This window comes from Abramis brama (assembly GCF_963993115.1).
Source record: "Abramis brama genome assembly, chromosome: 5".
Lineage (NCBI taxonomy): Eukaryota > Metazoa > Chordata > Actinopteri > Cypriniformes > Leuciscidae > Abramis > Abramis brama.
In genome coordinates this window covers 3,143,667-3,162,244 of record NC_139967.1, presented here as the reverse complement: position 1 = coordinate 3,162,244, position 18,578 = coordinate 3,143,667, and the positions used below count along the sequence as shown (strand labels likewise).

Here is an 18,578-nt window from a genome sequence, read left to right as displayed (position 1 = left end):
ATGAATGATAGTATCAGTTTCTTCAAATTAAACAATCAGTCACCACAAACTTTTGAACCGCAGTGTTTTTGAATTATTTAGAGGCATTAGAAATTGAACGCATCTGTTTCTGCATTGATCGTGTGCATTATTAATCTGAAATATTAATTCCCACAAGCATTATTCAAAGTGTGTCCGACTGATCGGAGAACTCGTATTGTATCGGGAATGAAAAATGAGTTTTTACATCATTTAGAGAGTATCTAAATCATGTGGTCTTTGACATGACGTACATGAGAGGGTCTTTGAACTCGTGTTTTTTGGTCAGATCAAGAAAGCTGGTCTTGAGCACAAAGGGTCATTTCAGAAGGGAAACTCTTTCATACTTCCTCCTCACTTCCTGCTTTGTTTCCTGTCTTCACGAAGGTGTGTGAGGTGTGTGTTATCATCACAGCATGTGTGCCTCTGCCATCTGTGCGCTATGGAGCGAGACGTCCTCTGGGGAAAAGAGGAAAACAATGCAGGTGCGTTTTCTCTGCAGTTTTGAAGAGGTTGTGACCTCGTCTGACTTCTGATTAATAAGCTTCATTTACAGCTGCAACAATGTTCAAGAGTCTCATTATCACGTTCAATGTTATTAAGAACACTCAAAAATGATGACAGGTATAAACCAATTCTTTACATTATAAAATACTTTTTTCCACCACAGTATTTCACATTAATAATATTTATTAAATATTTTATAATGATATAATATACATATATTAACATAATATAATTCACATATATATAATGTTTCTTTTTTTTATTTCTGTGAATATCAAAAGAGGCAAATCACACAGAAACTTTCTAATCAGTGACACTTTAAAACGAGATGTTTGACTTTCGCTTCTGAGTTTTACAAATCCGAAATTGTTGTGGTTTCAGAAGCCATTGTAATAAAAGGTCATTTAGAGGTTCTGTGTGTGTGTGTGTGTGTGTGTGTGTGTGTTATGTTTACATAAAGTGTATTGTGAGATCAGGCTTCATATAAGGTAAGATATGAATTATATTCATTTTAATCATATATACAGTAGAATGTTACTTGAGGTCTCACAAAAAAATGCCTTTTACAGAACAATTTTTTTCAGTTGTGTTTGAACAAATATGAGCATACTATTGCATGCCAAGTTAAGTAATTTTTATTTCTGTAGTGCTCTTCTGCTCTCCAAGGCTCCATTTATTTGATAAAAAATACAGTAAAAACAGTAATATTGTGAAATATTATTTCAATGTAAAAAATACTGTTTTCTATGTGAATATATAGTAAAGTCTAATTTATTTCTGTGATCAAAGCTGAATTTTCAGCATCATTACTCCAGTCTTCAGTGTCACATGATCCATTTGCTGCTCAAGAAACATTTTATGATTATTATCCATGTTAAAAACAGTTGTGCTGCTTCATATTGTTGTTGAAACCGTGTTTTTATTTTTTATTTTTTGGATTCTTTGATGAATAGAAAGTTCAAAAGAACGGCATTGATTTGAAATAGAATCTTTTCTAACATTCTAAATGTCTTTACTGTCACTTTTGATCAATTTAATGCATCTTGCTATACATTTCTTTGAAAGAAATTCTATTATACGTGAGTCTTACTGACCCCAAACTTTTGATCTCTAGTGTATATCATATGATCTGATCTCTCATTAATAGTCTCTCTATTTCCCTCCGATCTGCATTTACTTCAAAAACCACCTCAGATTTAAGCAGTCACTCATTTTATAGCGTAAATGGCGCAGGACTGAAGTCTGAAGCGCACGCGAGAACTCCAGCCAAACTTCTATAGTCTCTTTGCCGCTTCTCAGTGCAACTCTGAAAGGAATCGTCTTAAGAGCCTCTCTGGGAAGTTGACAGCGGACTCTTCCTTTTGAGATGTAAATATTTCTGCCAAGAAGGAAGACTCGTTCATTATTCGACTCTGTCGTTATGAAAATCTCTCTGGCAGTCCAACCAAAACACTCCCGACGTGTTTACTTTCCCACCACGGATTCGTTTGTGAGGGAAACACTCCCGATGGAGCTTTGCGTGATTTGTGAAGCTCTGGATTTTGTCCTTGACTTCATGATGGATTGGTGTCACTGAGTTATTGTCAGTGTGGCGTCTCGTGTCGCCTGGTTCCTCCAGCTTTTATCCTGCTCCGAGAACACAATCCCAGCTTTTGGTCTGGGAATGTCAAGAGGCAGGTGCATTAGACAAAAGAGCAGGCGTAAAATTAGCATCATTGGCCAAACCTGCTCAGTGAAACTTTGAATGTTTGCCAGACACTCTTGTGGAACAGGAAGTTTGATTGGAGCCTAATACTTGAGGGGAAAGGTCACGACAGGTCACTGATGTCACTTCCTGTGAACAGGACATTATGTGCTACTCATTTTTTAAAGGAATATTTCACCCAAAAATTAAATTTCACCCAAAAAGTTATTATTTACTCACAAGTGTTAAAGAGGACCTATGTTATGCTTTTCTTTAGTGTGTAATGATGCTGTTTGAAAAGGTTTCCTCCAGCTCCAGTTCTTCTCTATATCAGTGTCAGTGTTTCTGAACTCCTGAAACGCCTCCATTGTAGTCTTGAGTTTCTTCCGGGAACGAACACGTCACAATATTCCTCATTTAAATAATTAATGCGCAGAATAAAGGGACGGGGCCTGGTTGAGTTAGTTAGTAGTGTGTTAAACTGGTGGTTATGGTAAGGGGCGGGACATTTCCCAAACACACTCGAAGCACTCGACCAATCACAACACACTGCTCCAGCCGACCAATCAACAGAGCGTTCCTGACAGACTGGGAAGAGAGGAGATTAAACAGTGGAGAATATGAGGAAAATAATCAACATTTAAGCTGGAAAACATGTTCTAGTAGAGCCTAAAAACATCATCAACACTTCGTAAAAGTACAGTGGCATACAAAATACAAGGCACTGTTATGATAACACAGTCATTTCAAAACATAAAACCCTAAACGAAAAAAGTAAAGAAGAAACTGGTGATGGTCAAAACTTTATGAAACGTTTATGTTTATTGAAAGTTGACAGTCGCTGCATTGTGTTAACTTTTCTTCTTTTGTGTTTCACAGAATAATGAAAGTCAAACAGGACATGAGGGTGAGTGAACGATGTTTTTTGGGTGAACTGTTCCTTTAAAAGTAAATCATTCCCAAATCTGGCCATGAAGTCTCTGTTTAAGTTCTATCAGTCAATACTCAGCATTAACATTGGGTGGATCAGTTATGAATAAGTCAGCAGCGGGTGTGTGTGGTAACATTTATTCATCATTTGATGAATGATTGAGTGTCTGGAGCTGCTGGGCTTCTCAGTCGGGGAGGACATGTTTTCAAAATCCAGCTTCTAGTGTCTGATAGAAGTTCAATCAGAAACATGTTGTTCATTTGTTTTGTCACTCATCCAAGCGGGTTCCTCAGTTGTCTGTTGAGGAATATTCCCGGGAATTGTTTCCTTCAGAATAGTTTAGTAGATTGCGGTGACCGTGATCAATACAGGGACCGGCTGACCTGAGAAACTCCAGCTGGAAATTCCTGAGAAATTCCACAAGTCATTCCACTGTGATTGTGTTCATAAATTTGACTAGTTTTTATGTGTGTTGTTTAAACAAAGTCAAATAGACATGCACGTTTTTTTTTTATCTTCCAATTTAACAGCGCTTATGGTGCATTTATAGTTATTAACAATAAAGGACTGGATTTAAAGGAACAGTTCCCCCAAAATGAACATTCTGTCGTGCATTACTCACCCTCATGTCATTCCAGTTTTTTGTTCATACAATGCAAGACAATGGGGTCTATCCATCCATCCATCCATCCATCCATCATTTTTTCTGTTATCCATCCACCCATCCATCCAATGTCATATCTATCCATCCATCCATCCATCCATCCATCCATCCATCCATCCATCCATCCATCCATCCATCCTCCATCCAACTTTATATCCATCCATCCATCCATAATTCTTTCATTCTTTCTGTCATCCATCCATCCATCCACCATCCATCCATGTATCCCAACGTTATATCCATCCATCCAACAATGTATCCATCCATCCAGCCATAATTCTTTCATTCTATCTGTCATCTATCCATCCATGTATCCAACGTTATATCCATCCATCCAAAATTCTATAATTCTGTCTGTCATCCATCCATCCACCCATCAATGTATTCAACATTTCATCCATCCATCCATCCATCCATCCATCCATCCATCCATCCATCCATCCATCCATCCAAATTGAACCATTTGTACAGATTTCCTTAATAAACAGTGTTCCTGGAACATGTTTGTTTTTATCTTGGCATTCACATGATAACCATAAGTTAAAATGTCAGTCAAAAAAATCAAGATTCAACATTCTCTGAATCACATGAAGATTCTTTGCAAACGTGACGTGTTTCAACAAGTGCAGTTTTCTGTCCTGTAACGATCTCCTCTATAATGAAGGGCTTGTCTGCCAATGCGAGTCAGTGTCAGGTGGTATTAGGGGGCGGGACGTTCTCATATTAAAGAGAGCGTTTGATTGGACGAACACTTGTATGCGTCCCTGTGAACAAGATCATGAATATTTTTGGCCCGTTTTCCCAGAATTGTGAATTGTACAGTTACAAGATAAACGTTTTTGTCTTGACCTTTGACTTTTACAACACTAACGTATAGAAATGTACTAGATATGGGTTGAAAGCCACAACACCCAAAACTTTTGAATTGGAAGTGAATCATGTTTATAGTATTCTTACTGAAAGATACTGATGAAGAATGTGATCTTTTGCAGTGAGAGAACAGACAATAACAGTGAGTTCAGACTGAGACGGTACCTGAGTTTGACTGTCCTACTTTCAGCAGTTGTTTGTGGTGCTTTATATAGGTTTTATTTTGGACGAAGTGGGCCGTCCCGCAGGCAGAGATTCTTCCTGTTGATTTGAATTGTTGCATCCTCCTCGGGGCCTTTGCTCTTCAGACCGGCTCCAGATCTGAGCTCTGATCTGAGATCAGTTGTACTCGTGTGCATCATCACAGTGTGTGTGGACACTACAGGCGCCGGATCAGGAGTGTGTGTGTGTTTATGGTGTTTATTTATAAGTCTTGGCACTGTAGATGTTCGGTTGCTAAGACCAGAACACCATGTGTGTCGGGTCACCTTCGCTGAGAGTCGACGTGTGTGTGTGAGTGTGTGTTTAGCTTACGTGCTTCCTTTGGCTGACACACGCGGTATGAATTGTGTATAAATGAGTGTGAATTATTGTAGAGTCACTCTGTGGGAGCTGGCATTAACATCACGGCCTCTCTCTCCTCTCAGCCCTGTTTTCATTAATGCTGATCTATCTATCTATCTATCTATCTATCTATCTATCTATCTATCTATCTATCTATCTATCTATCTATCTATCTATCTATCTATCTATCTATCTATCTATCTATCTATCTATCTATCTATCTATCTATCTATCTATTTCCATCCATCCTTCTGTCCATCAGTCCATCCGTCTGTTTTATCTGTTGTTCTATCTATCTTTCTATAATATAACTCACAATACACTAGCAAGTTTTCTTCAGGCAATATAAAGGTCTAGTTTTCTCCATCACTCTGCTGTCAATTCATTCATTTTTACAATTAGAATTTAATGTTTCCTCTTATATTTATTCATTTATTTAAAGTTGTGTGTCCCATTTTATCTCTCCTCAGGAGCTTTTACACACACACACACACACACACACACACACACACACACACACACACACACACACACTGTCTGGTTTACTATCTATTTTGGGGGGACTTTCCATAGACGTAATGATTTTTATACTGTCCAAAATGTATATTCTTTCCCCTTACACTAACTCTACCACTAAACCTACCCATCACACACACACACACACACACACTAACCCAGCCCCTAAACCTACCCATTACACACACACACACACACACACACACACACACACTAACCCAACCCCTAAACCTACCCAACACACACAGCTTTCTGCATTTTTACATTTTCAAAATAACTTGTTCGATATGATTTATAAGCTTGTTTCCTCAATTTAGCTCACAGTGACACACACACACTCTCACACATTCTCTCTCTCTTTCTCTCTCTCTCTCTCTCTCTCTCTCTCTCTCTCTTTCACACACACACACACACACACACACACACACACACACACACACACACACACCGTGTCCCCCTGCCTCTCACCTTGCACTGCAGTAACAGCTTGATGTAATTTCAGTGATATGGAGCAGAGGTGATAGGAAATCTGCTCCTGCCAGCACAGCATCATCAGGAACGCAGTTTTCCTTCACAGTCCGTCCCAAATCGTCTCTGGGTGAAACGTTTCACACATACAATAATCCCAGAGCAGCATCCCGCTCACATCCTGACCTCAACTACACAAACGAGCAGAAAAACTGTTTACAAACGGCTCATTTGAACAGCGCAAAGCATTTGTCCTTAACATACATAGGCTACTATACTCCATTAAAATAGTCATTTTTATATTTTTCATTTGTTTCAAGCATATACCTTGCAAAATTTAAGATGCATTCATGTCAGAATTACCGCAATTACGAGAGTCTGACTTGTAAAAGTATTTGTAGTGAAGTGATTACCTTATTTGCTAACTTATTATTTACTTGAACTGTTGAATTCAATGAATTGAACTTTTGAGTTTGGCACACAGCAGTGCCAGTTCATACAATATGAAGAAATAGTTCATTTTATCACCATAAAAGCAAATATTGTGGTCTTTATCAAGGTCCAACATAATGAAAACACACAGTGATCATGTGTGCAGGTCACAGGATGATCACACCAGGATGATTTGGGTTATTTCTCTCAGTTTTTATTCTCCACTGACCTCTGATCCACTTTAACACTCATACTGATCCCTCAATCTTTGTCAGGTTTAGTACTGATTGCTAGCACTGCTTACTGCAGACTGATATATATATTTAAGTATTATGTGAAACAGAATGCAACATTTTGTACAGAAGTAGTACGCTGGTCACATGTTTAATTCAGTCAGTTCTTTTGTGTTTATCTGTTGTCTTTTGGCAGCCCGATCATGAGAGACCAGCAATGTTTGTCTGATATTTAGGGTCTTTGCTCAACAAACATTAAAGGATGAATTTACAAAAATAAATTGCACCCACTAAGAGAGTTTTTGTATCCACTGTCTGCATTGTTTTAGCACCGGATTTGCTAAAGGAAGTTATGCAAATCAGGTAACACTGCAAAAAAAGTAAACAGAGCATAAACAAGTTTCAGAGCTTAAAATGTCCTCCTCATTATTAACAAAGCATTTATTTAATCAAGCTCCAAAAACAGCTCGCTTTGATATTGCGGGATCTGTGACTTCACATGGGTAAATACATTTGCATATGCCCGCCTCCAAAGCAAGACGTCGACCAATAGTTATACACCACTACTCCATAGGCTCCGCCTACTGGCGTTCACCCACTTAAAGGCCTGCTGATCTGCACTGAAACGTAATATCCACTGAAACAGGAAGACAGGGCGGGACATATCGAACAGCTCCTCCCCTTTTTAAAAATAGCCAATAGCGTTAGTTTATATCACAGCTTGACCAGAGCCGTTGAGCTCCTAATCTCTTACCGTTTCTCCTCCTAATCTCCTCCATTTCGCTTTAAAATACAGCATTCTGTGCAAAATTCAAATGGGTCCGTTACGTCTTCTGGTCTGTGGCGACTCGATTTCAGCCGCCGCTTCAGAGTCTGTTTATAATGTAGAGCTTCAGATTCTAGAGAGCATTTGATTGGACAGAAAATCTGATGAGAAGCTGAAGAGTGATGCCATCAAAATCAATCCATATTGGTGGAAGTGAAAGACTAAGTTTTGAATGCTTATCTCTTCTAAATGAGAATTTTGTCATTGTTTTGGAGCACACTAGTTTATAGATAACAGTAAGGCTAACATATTCATACTAAAAGCCAAAAAACATTTTGATTTCATGGCAACTTTAACGGCTGACATTTGCCTTCACTGGACTTAAGCGTTGCGTCTAAAGCAAATAGAGGTCATTATAATGACTGACGCTGTCTACACTGATACAGTATACAGATGTGTGTTCAGATTATAATGACTGACGCTGTCTACACTGATACAGTATACAGATGTGTGTTCAGATTATAATGACTGATGCTGTCTACACTGATACAGTATACAGATGTGTGTTCAGATTATAATGACTGATGCTGTCAACACTGATACAGTATACAGATGTGTGTTCAGATTATAATGACTGACACTGATACAGTATACAGATGTGTGTTCAGATTATAATGACTGACGCTGATACACTGATACAGTATACAGATGTGTGTTCAGTTTCTGACGGACTCAGAGTGGATGGTTTATTATAATGGCGTCCCAGATCGCGTCTGAGGATTATATGTTTGTTCGGAGCATTTGACTCCCACTTTCCAAGATGGCTGCATGTCTTTCTGTCTGCTCTTTGTCTGTCCATTTTTAACTTTTTTAAAGGTTTTTAGTGCACTTTTCACTGAAATAATCCAGACAGTGCCTTCATTTAATCTTAACTAAGTTTTTGTAGTCATGGATATCCTACCCTGTTATTTTTGTGAGCTCTTGGCCTATTATTTGGTTTGAGGCCTATCTTCATGCTACAGCCCAGGGATCTGTTGCAGTGTGGCTTGTCTTCAGCCTAGATCTGTGACGGGTTCTTGAAACAGGATTTACAGCAAGATAACAACATCTATCTCCAGCTGCATTGTGGTTCGCTTCTAGCACACACTAAAGCCTATGCTATCTGGCTACAGCTATTCTGAGAGGTTCTCGGCCTACTCCATCTGGTCTGAGGCCTACCTGCTTGTCTTCGAGAGGATCTCGGCCTACTCCACCTGGTCTGAGGCCTACCTGCTTGCTTTCGAGAGGATCTCGGCCTACTCCACCTGGTCTGAGGCCTACCTGCTTGTTTTCGAGAGGATCTCGGCCTACTCCACCTGGTCTGAGGCCTACATGGACCTGCTGCAGTGTGGCTTGCCTTCAGCCTAGATCTGTGGCAGGGGTTTTCGAATCAGGATTTACATCAAGGCTTATTTCCAGCACACATTGAAGCCTGTGCTACACTACTAAAGTTTCTGTATCATGCTTTTCTTTATAAAAATCTTACTGGTTCTCTGGATTTTGTCATTCACCTTTTTGCTGCATGTACAGTATCAGGACCCCGGGCCTGCTGGTAAACGCACTCTAGGGTCTGCCACAGCATTTCACTGTCGGGGAACATTAGACTTCATTCTTCAATCGAGAGATGTCCTATCCTATTGGATTACTAAATCTGTTGGACTTTCTGTCACCCAGGTATTTCGAACCCTTCCATATTTTTCAATTATGCTACTGCAGGAACTGTTTGACTCTAACTTGTTACTGGCTTTGCCCTTTGTAAAAGACAAACAATCGATTTGTTCTGGTGTTGCTCTTAGACGCATGTTAATTATTCTCATGTTATTTATCTCTGGTAATGTTCATCCAAATCCTGGGCCAGCTAACTCAGTTACTGCCCAGCTGTCATTTGGTGAATTTTGTGACCGTAAATCATTGGGTTTTTTACATGTAAATATCTGCAGTCTGTTGAATTCTAAGCATTTTGACACTTTAAAAACATTGGTGCACACAGCTAATCCTGATGTTCTTGCTATCTCTGAATCCTGGCTTAAAAAAGGGAACACTGATCTTGACATCTTCATACCAGGCTATAATGTGTTTCGTCAGGACAGAGCTACCAGGGGTGGTGGTGTAGCTATGTATGTTAAAGATCATCTGCAATGTACTGTTGTTCTTTCTAAGTCAGTTCCTAAACAACTTGAACTACTGGTACTAAAGCTTAGGCTTTCAACCACTTTCTCTATCTCTGTTGCTGTTTGCTATAGAGCACCTTCAGCTCCAGTTTCTGCACTCACAGCCTTTAGTCAATTCCTAGCTCCATACATATCCTCTGAGTTTGTCCTTATGGGTGATCTGAACTGGGATATGATCAATCCCCCAGATACAGTTTTGCAACAGTTTGATGCTCTAAACCTTACTCAGATGATATCTGAGCCCACCAGACTTAATCCTAAATCTTCCTCATCATCCACTCTGATTGACCTCCTTTTGACTAACAATCCATCTAACTATCAAGCTGGAGTTTTCAGTCAAATAAGTGATCATTGCGCTATTGCATGTGTACGCTCTGGCCTTTCATTCAAAAGGCCCCCAGTAATTGTAACCAAGCGCTCTTTGAAAAAACTGGACATGCAAGCTTTTCTCCAAGATGTTGCGGCCGTGTCCTGGAACAGAATTAATTCCTTCCACCTCTTGGAAGAGGCATGGTCTTTTTTTAAAAACACTTTCAGTCTGATTATGAGTAAGCATGCCCCTCTGAAAAAAATTAGAATAAAAAATCGATATAGTCCCTGGTTTTCCAATGACCTGGCTGAGATTATTCATCATAAAAATGCTCTCTGGAGAAAAGCCCGCTCTACCCAAACTCCAGTTGACTGGCTGGCCTTCCGTCAATGCAGAAATAAAGCAACACAGGCTATCAGAAATGCCAAAATCTCGCATTTTAAAGAAAAACTCACCACATGTGGCACTGATGCTAGGGCATTCTGGAAAACAGTCAAGGTAATGGAAAATAAAGTTATTTCACCTCATTTACCAGTTTCTATGTTATTTAATGACATCATTATTACTGAGAAGTCTCGGATGGCCTCACTTCTAAACCATCACTTTATTAATGCAACCCATACAGTTACAATGTCAAACCCTAATCTTGTCTCAATGGATACTTCAGTTACAACCTCAGCAGATGCCCAACTTTCTCCATCAAGCAACAATGGCTTCTCTTTTATGCCTCTTTCCACCTCTGAAGTCCAGGATGAACTCTCCAAGCTGAACACAAACAAATCTGCTGGCCTTGATGGTCTTGATCCCATGTTCTTAAAAGCAGCATCCCGCATTATTGCCGCTCCCGTCACAAGACTATTTAACATGTCCCTACAGCTCTCTGAGTTCCCTATTGATTGGAAATCAGCTATAATTTTTCCCCTCTTCAAAGGGGGTTCTGAATCTGATCCAAATTGTTACCGCCCAATTTCCATCCTACCATGCCTTGCCAAAGTTCTGGAGAAGCTCGTCCAAAAACAGTTAAATGATTTCCTGGATAAAAATCATATATTATTTGACATGCAATCTGGTTTTCGGACAGGACATGGGTGCATAACAGCCACCACAAAGGTCCTTGATGAGGTAATTACAGCATTAGACAGCAAACAGGTCTGTATTGCCACCTTTATAGACCTCGCCAAGGCCTTTGACTCTGTCGACCATAGGATCCTCTTACATAAGCTTTCCAGTATTGGTCTGTCCTCCTCTAGCTGTGTTTGGTTTGCCAATTATCTCACCAACCGTGCCCAGCAATTGAAGGTTGAAAACATTATGTCAGACCCACTTAATATCTCTAAAGGTGTGCCTCAAGGCTCCATCCTGGGCCCAACCCTTTTTTCTATCTACATCAATGATATAGCCAGAGCTGCTGGCACCTCCAGGATTCATCTTTATGCAGATGATACCATTTTGTACTCAGTTGGTTCCTCTCCCAATTCTGCGGCTTCCAGTCTTAAACTCAGTTTCACCTCTATAGAGCAGTTCTTTGACAATCTCCACCTCCGTATTAACACCAGTAAGACAAAATGTATCATTTTTAGCCGAAAACCAGTCATCGAGACTCCACTTACAATCACCTGCATGAACGGTATGGCTCTGGAGTATGTCAAAAAATATAAATATCTAGGTATCTGGTTGGATTCATCCCTGTCATTCATTACACACATCAATAACCTTCAAACAAAAGTCAAAGCTAGACTAGCCTTTCTTTTCCGCAATAAAGCTTCCTTTACTCATGCTACCAAATGCACCCTCGTTAAGATGACAGTACTGCCAATTTTGGACTATGGCGATATTATCTACAGAATGGCACCAAACACAGCCCTAAAAAAACTTGACACACTCTATCATTCAGCCATCCGTTTTGCCACTAATGCACCCTTTCACACTCATCACTGTGACCTGTATAAACTGGTGGGCTGGCCCTCCCTTCATACCCGGCGGCTCCATCATTGGTTTCTCTTCATATACAAGACAATCCTGGGCAAGACACCTCTCTATTTGTCATCTCTTCTTCATGCTGCTCATAACGCCTATCACACAAGATCAAGTGATTTGATTAAATTTAGTACCCCCCCTACTTCTACTATCTTTGGACGTAATGCCTTCCGCTTTGCAGCAGTACACGACTGGAACATACTACAAAATACCCTGAAACTTACATCTCTGATCCCAATCTCCACCTTTAAGCAAAACCTCCAAAATTACATAGTTGACTCTTGTTCCTGCTGACAATTATGAACCATATTTAAACACACATATTTAAGCACTTTATTCTTTTTCTTTTTCTCTTTTCTTTGTTGTCTACCTTTTTTAATTCAATTGCTTGTTCTATGTGTGTCATGTGTTTGACTATGTACAGTTGTACAGTATGTCCCTATTTATTCCTGTAGCCTCTTGGCCAGGTCATGTTTGTAAATGAGAAGTGGTTCTCAAACAGTTTACCTGGATAAATAAAGGTTAAATAAAAATAAAAAACTGAAGATTGTCTTGCAATCGAGGCACAGTTTAATGGAGAGTTTGCAAAGAAACTTTCATTGACAGATGAAGCAGAGACTGTATTGGATCTGACTAAACAACTAGGCTAGGCTACTAGTTGACTCGAAACTTAAAAGACGCTGTTTTATCGTGAGTCTCCGTGACGAGTCTGCCCGGGATTTCGAGATCGCCCAAAATGTCCGGGATTCGGCTTTTGCGTTCTACAGTCGCCATTCATTATGTTTACTGTGGCGAGCAGGACGAGGCTGAGGGCCGTGAGAGAACGGTGCGAGGCCGGTGGCGTGATTACTGATGAGCGACACCTGTGAGACGCACTGGTCTCGTATCTCTCACGGAGGAGCGGGAATTTTCTTAGCAATGCTAAAACGCACATCATCCGATCACTTGTTTAGCATTCATGTAAACACTACATTCAGATTCACCAATAAGAATGAATTCAGTTAGATTGAAACAATGAATGGCGACTGAAAGCAAAAGCCGAATCCCGGACATTTTGGATGATCTCGACGGCCGGACATGTCCGGGAAAAAGAGGATAATAACCCCTACTACTCAGCTTTCTCCACAGAACAAGAGCCCGCTAGCTTAGCTTCCAAAAAAAGATGTCTGACACTATTTGTACATTCTGTGAGTGAGATCCCACCCTCTATGGGCGGGTTGAAGACATGAGGGACAGCCCCTACTACTGGCTGTAGTCTCTTGCCTCTGGCCAAAAAATCCTCCGATGACGCAAAATTACGATTTTTGCGTCATCGGAGGATTTTTTCCAGACAAAAAATACATAAATCTCTTGTCTCAGGGGGATATGTGGGAGGAAAGCACAGTAATTTGAAAATACTACAGGTTTTCTACTGATACAAAGCTTAATGCTAAATGCTGAACTATCCCTTTAAGAAATCTTTACCGCATATGATATTAAGACTCACTGCATTCACAGATTTTTACATTATTTTTTAAAATAAACAAGTGAAAAAAGTCTTTATATGAAGCGTTAAGTATGTTTATCTTGTTTCAATTAAATGAAAAACTCATTCAAAATTGTTTTGCCAAAAAAAGTTGCTGAATACAAATTGCAAGCCACATTTCCAAATTCTGAGGTCTATAAGTGAGTTTTTACCCATGTTAGTCCATGCAGATTGGATCTTTCCTGAGAATTCCTCCTTTCCCAATCAGTCGGTGTATTTCACTATTATCTGATGGGCAGATTGTTGCGTGAGGGGGGGATTTTGGAGAAAATGGACATCTTTGTTTGAGGTCACCATGTCACATAGGAGAACCTGGAATTTGTGTTTGATCATGTGTGCATGTCCATGTCAAAGGTCAAAGAAATCACCTTTAACATGTATTAGTTGTCCATCATATCTGCTCCATTAAGAGCCCGAACTAACCGGAGCGGAACGAGAGCGCGGAAAAGGGCATCTCTGTTTCCACACATGCCTTTGTGCCTTAAAGTTCTTCTTGCCTTTCTGACAAAAAGTCTTTTGATTCTCCTCTGACATCTGTTTGGAGGAAAGAGAAAGGATGAGGATCCCAGGAGGGACGAGCGCTTTCTTAGGAAACTTCCAGAATCTGAGGAAGGTCTAAAACACGTCAGACCTCTAATTTGATAGGGCTCCTTAAAGGCCAGAGTCTTCTGAGTCTTCTGTTTGTGCTGCGAATATCTTTTCACCTTCGGAAAGACTGAATTCACTCGTACACATCTGAATTGCACAGACGGAAAGTTAAACATTGGAGCAATTGAATATTTCCTCATTGATTTTGTAAAGTTCTGAGTTTCATCTCAGAGGGGGGAGGGGGAGTGAGAGATAGGAAAGTATTTTAACTCAGTAAATGCTAGTAAATTTCACAAATAATTTAAAAGAAATGGCAAATAACATTGAATTCAATGTGGAATTTTTAAGTTGAAAGACTGAAATACACTGACAAAAATTTGGTGTGGAATTTTGAAACAATTTTCACTCAGAAATTGCTTGTAAATTTCATAAATAGTTGCCAAGAAACAACAAGTAACACATTGAATTAAACATGAAATTTAGAAGCAGAAAGACTGAAATTGTATTGCTTTGTAAAATATGCTCCAATAGTCTTTGCTGTATTTACAATCTTTTTTTATTGCACTATAGTATTTTCTTGTAAAACATACTACAATAATCTTTGCTTACAGTCTCAAACCCTTCACTATTAATGACTACTTACACTTTTAAAGGTACATTGTAAATGTTGTCCCTCTAGCAGTTAAAAAACAAAACTGCATTTTGTGGAAGAACATTGTTTTGATTGTGCTTTGTCTCTGAATGTGCGGATGAATATGATTATCATACTGCTCATAAAACATTCACTATAGGCTTAAGAGATACAACCAGTTTAGATGGAAAGGATCTCAAGCTGACTAGCTGAAGACGTTACTGTATCTTTAACCATTAATAGACTCGGTACTTCCTTGAAAATTAATTAAAGCACAGTGATAATGAAATAATGATAACGACAACCATAATGAAATGACCTTCACAATAGTTAATGCTTTACAATGAACTCTGATAGAGAGCTACATATGGCAGTTTATCTGTTCAATAAATACCGTACTCTCCTGTTGAGTAATAAAAACACCATCATCTCCGCATCGCTTTTACAATATTTGAAATCCCTCAGTTCTCCATCTCTGAAAAGCCAAGCTGATGTTGATTCTTGTTTTATTACGAGCTCTGTCTCTTTTCTCCAGCAGACTCTCCTCTGTTCACACACACACACACACACACACACACACACACACACACACACACACACACACACACACACACGATCTGATGTTGATTCTTGTTTTATTATGAGCTCTGTCTCTTTTCTCCAGCAGATTCTCCTCTGTTCACACACACACACACACACACACACACACACACACACACACAGAGGATCTGATGTTGATGCAGACTCTCCTCTGTTCAGTGTTTGTTTACACGAGTGATTCTCCGGAGGTTGGAGATTTACTGTAGTGGCTCCATATCAACCTTTCTCTCTCGTTTTAACAACTAACCTCTTACTCACACACACACACACACACACACACACACACACACACACACACACACACACACACACACACACACCAGACACGTGGCAAAGCAGCCAGAGGAACTTTACTCTATTTACGGATACGACGAGACAGGCGAGTGACGCCAAAACCATCCAGACAGATCTAAAATATAAACGCTTATGATAGGCTTACCATAGTGAATCAGGGTAAGACAAAAACACGTTTTAGAAGAAGGATTGATTATGTATTGACTATTTATTATAACAAAAAATGTTGCATAATGTATCTCTAAGAGCCCCGAAAATTGTGCAATGGTTAAATATCTATTATGATATAATATTTTCTATTTCAATGCTTGAAACAAATGTTTTTCATCAGAATGCACATTAGCTGTTAATGGAGAAAGATGCTTTTTGCCCCCTAGAATTATGCAGTTATGCAGGGGATAATCAGCCATGCCTTGATCCCTTCTAATATATATGATTATTCATGATATTTATGGCTCAGGTGGAAAAAAATGTTTACAGAAATAAGTGCCCATACATGGCTGAAATGGATGGAAATGGATAAACGGATAAATCTCTCTAGCTAGAACTCAGTGGATAAACAGATTTACATGGAATGACAGAACTTTAAATACTGGATTCTAACTTTGCAGAGACATCGTTGGTTAGTTGTTTTATGACCAGTCTCATGTTAACATGTGTAATGTTTAAATCTTGAAGCTGTGCTTTTGAAACGGTATATTTGTGCATTTATTGCATTTTTAATGGGAAAGACACAGAACATTCCTTATAAGCAAACAGTAAAAAAAGTAAATCTTTGGCAAAGAAACATTCACCGGCCCACACTGCAAAAGCAGATGTTAGAAAATACAGACAACAGGAGGAAATAATTGATAAAACATAGAAAATCAATAATACAATATGAAGTTTATGCTTAAGAGACAAAAAATGATGATGATAAAAAAGGAAACATTCCTTGAAATCAGAAGCATCTTAAGCATCAGATTAATCATATCATAAAATAGTTGAACTTTCAAGAACTTTTTTTTTTTTCCTGATGCAACTGATGAATCATTTTAATTCCTTCCCTAATTTTGGATTATATTCATTTCTGAATGAATGAATTCATTAATTAATAAATAAAAAAATGTACCCCTTGATGTGGATCTAAATGATTAAGATCATGAACATACAAAAAAATTCTTCACCAAATGTATATTCAAAAAGGACAATTGGAGAAAAAAAATCAGACAAATTACCTTTCACAGTGACATATATAACATATCAAATAACAATATAATCAAATAAAGTCTGGAGCGATGGAGTGACCGTAGATTTCTCTTGTGGTAGACACAGGCTCTTTGTAATGTTGTTCTTGAGTGTCCTTGCGGTGAAATGCACAGGTTCAGACGGTGTGAGTCAATTAGAAAAGGATTAGATGTTGATACGTGTCTCCGACTGACGGAGCGGAGCGCGTTTATATAGGAATGTGAGACAGATGCGCGCAATTAAATCTCACCTCATAACAGAAGACATATGGAGATCACTGACCTCTGTCTTCTGGAAACATCATCTAATATCTGTGTGTGCAGTCATGTGTGATCACTGGTGACAAATATTTCCAGTTGTTTTCAACTAATTAATGCATTCTTAGTCTCATACTGGATTTGAACATGCACATCCGATTTGGTTTATCAGAAGGCTGAAGATGAGTCATAATGCAATCGCTTCACTCTTAAAAATAAAGGGTTTTCGCAGAAATGCCATAGAAGAACCATTTTCAGTTCCCCAAAGAACCTTTCAGTGAAAAGCTCTTAAAAAAAAACCTTTTGTGGAATGGAAAGATTCCATGGATGTTAAAGGTTCTGCACTGAACCATTGATGCCGATAAAGGACTTTTATTGTACAGTATCTTAACTTAAAAAATGTTCCAGATTTAATATTTAATATATTACATCATTATTTTTGCAATTCCATTTGGAAAGTAATGCAGAACAGTCTTATTAACACCAATATATTATTTATTACTTAATTTTAGTTTAAGTCTTAGTAATTTTGCTATGTGTGATTGTTATTTTTATTATTATTTCTGTAACAGTACAATAAGGTTTAATTTGTTAACATTAGTTAATGTATTAACTAACATGAACTAACAATGAGCAATACATAATATATTAATCTTTGTTAATGTTAGTTAATAAAAATACATCTGTTCATTGTTAGTTCACAGTGCATTTACTAATGTTAACAAATACAACATGTGATTTTAATAATGTGGAAATGTTGAAATTAACATTAAAGAAGATTAATAAATGCTGTAGAAGTATTGTTCATTCTTAGTTCATGTAAACTAAAGTATAGTGAACTATGAACCTTTATTGTAAAGTGTTACCAATATTTCTATTTAGCTTTAATTGATTTAACCCTCATTTCAGTCGTAATTCAACTAATTTATTTCAGTTAGTTGCCAAGGCAACATTTCAATTTTTTTCATATAATATTTATATTTTATTGTATTTTATTTCAGCTTTATTTCAATTAACAATTTTTTTTTTTTAAGTTAACAATACCAACACTTAACAAGACCTTTAAGCTCTGCTGTGTTTTGATTCATTTATTAAAATGAAATATAAAAATGCATAATTAAAAAACTGGCGGACTGATATGGGGAAATTGTTGTACACTGACAGTCAATAGAGCTTAACTTTTATTTAATTACTTGGAATAATTAGTTATCTAAAAAAAAATAATAATAATAATTCACGAGACTGATTTAAAAATGAAATGCAGACATTGTTTTATTATAATGGAATGCATTCTCTACATCATACA

General features: G+C 38.2%; 1 long non-coding RNA gene across 1 annotated transcript in view; it reads left to right on the top strand.

Moving 5' to 3' along the window:
- Positions 1-18,578, top strand: part of LOC311083555 — a 69,116-nt gene that overhangs the window by 5,389 nt on the left and 45,149 nt on the right. Inside the window, exon 2 of the long non-coding RNA XR_014606314.1 lies at positions 406-503. This is a non-coding gene — a long non-coding RNA (uncharacterized lncRNA). The remainder of the gene's footprint in view (positions 1-405; positions 504-18,578) is intronic.